Here is a 4,592-nt window from a genome sequence, read left to right as displayed (position 1 = left end):
CCTGTAAATGGGGAAAACCAGCAGCTTTTTAAAAAAATTCACGTGCTTCCACAAAGCAAGAAAATACATTTAATGCAATTTCAACTGAAAAGTAACTGCTTGCCTTGCCAGCAGTCTCTTAATATTCTAGTTCTCAGTAGCTGAATAATAATGATACCTTTACTATAATATGTAAACATGATCTTGGCTAAAAAATCCTAAAGTGCTACTATGACAGGAAATGGAATCTGCCATCCTCTATTTCCCACATACCCAACTTTGTTTCTCCCAATGTCACTAAATGGCTGAAGCTCAGAATCTTTATCATGAAATACACCACGACAGTAATGGTATTGACAGCATGGGAATAGCCTGCCCACACATACTACAAGCTAGCTCTTGGGCTTTTGGGAATCAATCTTTCAAAACTGAACATACAAGTCACTTTAAGCTTATTAAAGTTTCTATCTACTGATGGTCTCTTTTGAAAGATAAGCACTCTCATGCTTACCACATAATATCTTCAAAAATCATATTATTTCCAATACACACACAAACAAAATCCCCCACTTAACTATAAAGGCCAATAATTGTGTACTCAATTTCTAATAAAATAGGGGAGAAGACAGAGCAAATGCTAAAAAATATTTCTATAATATTTAACAACCAATACATACAGGATTTTATTTAGTCTACCCATAGTTTTCATTAAAAGTATCCTTGGAGGTTGGGCATAGTGACTCACATCTATCATCCTAGCACTTTGAGAGGATTAGCTGGAAGGTTCTCTTGAGTCCAGGAGTTTGAGACCAGCCATGTCAACATAACAACACCTCATCTCTACCAAATTTGTTTTTAAATTAGTTGGGCGTGGTGGCTCACACCAGTAGTCCCACCAACTACTTGAGAGGCTGAGGTGGGAGGATCACTTAAGCCTGGGAGGTCAAGGCTGCAGTGAGCCAAGATCGTGCCACTGCACTCCAGCCTGGGCAACAGAGACCATGTCTCCAAAAAAAAAAAAAAAAAAACAGAGTTGGGGGGAGAGGGCGGAGGGGGAAGCATTCTTGGCCATGCAGGCACAGTGGCTCATGTCTATAATCCCAACACTTTGGGAGGCTGAGGTGGGAAGACTGCTTGAGGCCAAAAGTTCAAGACCAGCCTGGGAAACACTGAGACCCCATCTCTACAAAAATAAAAAATTAGCAGGAGCTATGCTGGGAGGATCACTTGAGCCCAAGAGATAGAGGCTGCACTGAGTCGTGATGGCACCACCCCACTTTAAAAAGAAAAAAAAAAAAAACTGGGTATGGTGACACCCGCTTGTAGGGCTGAGTGAGGTGGGAAGTTCACCTGGGCCCAAGAGTTCAAGACTACAGTGAGCTATGATTGCACTACTACACTCCAGCCTGGGTGACAGAGTGAGGTTCCAGCTCCAAAAATAAATAAAAAAAATAAAAACCCCACCATTCTACCATTCTCAAAGGCCTAAAAGATCCTCATAAATCAATATACACCTATCCTATAAATTATGTCCCTTTTATTTTATGTCTGAATTAACGGCTTTTTATTTCAACTCTGTACAGTCTTCAAACAACCACCTTTTAGACATTAAAAATGAAGCAAAGATATTAAACCATTTTGAAACCATATTGGTTTAAAATACCGATATGCTGGTTTCATTTATCTTTAAGTTCTGACATTTCTGCTCAAGTACACAACTTACTATATAATCAATATCCTATTTTATTTAGCAACATGTTCAGCAAAAGTATATGCTCCTAAAAGCGAGTTTTATCCTAACGGTAAAATTTTCATCAGTTAGATTAAATTTTTTATGACTGTATCACACATGCTTCTTTCTCCTTATTCCAAGCAGAGTACAATGCCTGGGGTTCATTTCTTGTGTCTTTTCCACTGAACCCTCATTGGATGTGCTATATACAGTGCAGCTAATGTCTGAGGCTGCTGAAGTGTGGCAATCTAGCTACCTCATTTTTAATTTGTTTATGTTCTTTGATATCAGGCTATCAAAGAATATAAAGATACACAAGTTTTCATATGAGTTCCATCTTATGCTCAGAGAAGATTACTTTCTGAGGCTTCTCCTATAGTGTGCTATTCGTAATATGTTGAAAAACTAAAAGGAAACCCAATAATTTAAAAGTAAAATTATAAGAAATATTATTTTAAAATGAAAGAATAAGATTTAAAAATTCAGAGTGGCCTTTTGTCATGGGAGGGTAGGGGAGTTGGATGAAAGGAGGATGAGATATAACAGGATTCCCTGCTTTTCTGGTTATTTAAGAAAGCAGTCAGACAATATATACATATATACATACATACATACATGCTAAACAAATGAAGGATTAATAACAGTTCACCTGGTAAAGAGAAGCATTTACAATGTAAAACAATTTTATTTTTGAATGACACTTCAAATGCCCAAAAGCACTTACATCTGTTACGTATGCCTCAGTAATTGGAGGGCCCGAATTGGGCTGAGGCGTTCCCCAGTGCTCCTCACCACAGTACTAAATACCCGGAGAAGCGCAGCCAGCTTTGGTAATGACACTGATGGAGGAGGGACGTCTTCATCCACTGATTCCCCAGAGGCCACATGGCTGAGGTCCTAGATGTGAATTCACAGCATTCTTAATAAGTAGTACATTGTTTAAAAAAAAAAAAAAAAAACTCTAAAATATTTCAATCAATTCATTTTAGAATAGATTTTTAGGCTTTTAGAAAGAGAACTGTGGCCCATGAGAATATTCATGACTCTGAATATAAAAATGGGTTTTACCTAATTATTTCAAAAAGCCAACATTAAACCCAATAGACAACAAATTAAGGAAATAATCTCTTAAATCAACTCAGAAAGCTGTTGGGGAAAAATAAATTCTAGCACATATGCTCTAGTTATATGTAGGTATAAATGAAGACAGAAGCTTCTGCCACTCCTGAATTAGTTTTTGGCTAAAAATCTCATTCTAGGTATTCTTTGAGCCACTCAGCTCAACAGTAAGTCCTCCAAACCAAGAGCATGCACATGAAGAGCAAAGGGAGATTACAAGACCTGGTCTACAGATGTGTAACTGAAGAAGTACGATATATGAAAAGGACAAGATTCGCAAAAACTAGGATACTAGAACCATGTATACATCTACCTAAAATTAAGCACCAAAATAACAGAAGAGAATGAGATCTTAAGGATAACAAGGGGAAGCATCTCTACAAACTAGAATGTGTGGCTTATGAGAGGTAGATCAGCTTTAAACGTGGGCTGTGAAAAAAGACATTCTAGGTGTGGGGGCAAAGAAAAAACAACGCAGAAGCAAAACATTTCCTTGCTTTTCTAGGAAAGAGTAAACACATCAGTACAGCTAAAGGTACTGAATTCCTGTTGACTACAAGCAGCAAAGATGAAAAAAACAAGATGAGGCCAAAATCTTTATGGGCGCCTTGACTGGTTGATCTGAATAGGGGAGAAATACAAAGAGATTCAGATAAGAGATGGCACAGAGTTAAGCCATGACAGTGGGGCCAGAAAAGCCAAGTACCAGTAACAGAGGCTTCAGCAGCGCTCTTAAAGCTCCTATGCTATATTCGTACAGCCACAAAAGCTAGCTGAAGCCAAGGCTTGTCCTCCAAAGTACGATTCAAGATCTCCTGTACATATGTAAGAGGAAAATCTTTAGGAGCTTTTGGTGTTTTGTGTTTTTTTATAACACAACATCAATTTGCTTTAAGACTCTGAAGACTGGGAACAAAAAATAAAAATAAATAACAAAATATGTCTTTAGAAAAATACCAGCTACCGAGAGTATGTAAAGCTTTGCGAAATATGAAGCTTGCAACGTTTCTTTTAGTCTCTCCAGTAATTCTCCTGGTAACTTAAACACATCTGAAATAAATGTTTAAAATACTGACTGGGCACGGGGGCTCATGCCTATAATCCCAGCACTTTGGGAGGCCGACGCGGCTGGATCACCAGTGGTCAGGAGTTTGAGACCAGCCTGGCCAACATGGTGAAACCCCGTCTCTACTAAAAATACAAAAATTAGCTGGGCGTAGTGGCGGGCACCTGTAATTCCAGCTACTCAGGAGGCTGAGGCAGGAGAATCATTTGAACCCAGGAGGTGGAGGTTGCAGTGAGCTGAGATCGTGCCATTGCACTCCAGCCTGAGTGACAGAGCGAGACTCTGTCTTAAAAAAAAATTTTTTTCAAAATATTGCAATGGGCTTGTAATTTCTGCTTAAATGTCAGGAGGTCTGAGCCATTTTAAAATAAATCTAGCACAATTTAAGATTTTTTATTAACCAAAATTTTAAGAAACAGCTTTCTATATACTCACCTCAGCATATGCTTCTATGTCTTCTAGAAACTGACCAAGAAGAGGCGTAGAAAATGCAAGATCAGCTACCCAAAATGGCTCCAAACTCTGCAACCACCCTTGGAATCGCATAAGAAATTGTGAAAGGGTAGGGGGGAGAAAAAACACCAAAAGATCCAAATTAAAAAAAATAAGAGGCTTCTTTTAAAAAGTATCTGGTTTTCAAGCAGCATACCCTAAAACATGTCCTATATCAAAAAATTAAGACTGCTAAACATGCTG

At 38.3% G+C, this 4,592-nt stretch overlaps 1 protein-coding gene across 4 annotated transcripts in view; it reads right to left on the bottom strand.

Annotated features, from left to right (window-relative positions):
• Positions 1–4,349: 4,349 nt before the first annotated feature.
• The window catches only part of LOC101135276 (putative L-type amino acid transporter 1-like protein MLAS), a 49,055-nt gene continuing 48,812 nt past the window's right edge, over positions 4,350–4,592 (bottom strand). For 2 of the 4 annotated variants that reach the window (XM_063699549.1, XM_063699551.1), the window contains one exon: positions 4,350–4,418. The gene's annotated coding sequence lies outside the window, so the exon portion shown is untranslated. Of the gene's footprint in view, positions 4,430–4,592 lie in introns of all 4 variants that reach the window. The other 2 variants (XM_063699550.1, XM_055365476.2) reach the window with 2 other exon arrangements.

Source organism: Gorilla gorilla, chromosome 18 (genome assembly GCF_029281585.2).
Source record: "Gorilla gorilla gorilla isolate KB3781 chromosome 18, NHGRI_mGorGor1-v2.1_pri, whole genome shotgun sequence".
In the NCBI taxonomy this organism is placed as follows: Eukaryota; Metazoa; Chordata; class Mammalia; order Primates; family Hominidae; genus Gorilla; species Gorilla gorilla.
The sequence above is the reverse complement of the archived record's forward strand: the minus strand, read 5'-3'. Positions and strand labels throughout refer to the sequence as shown.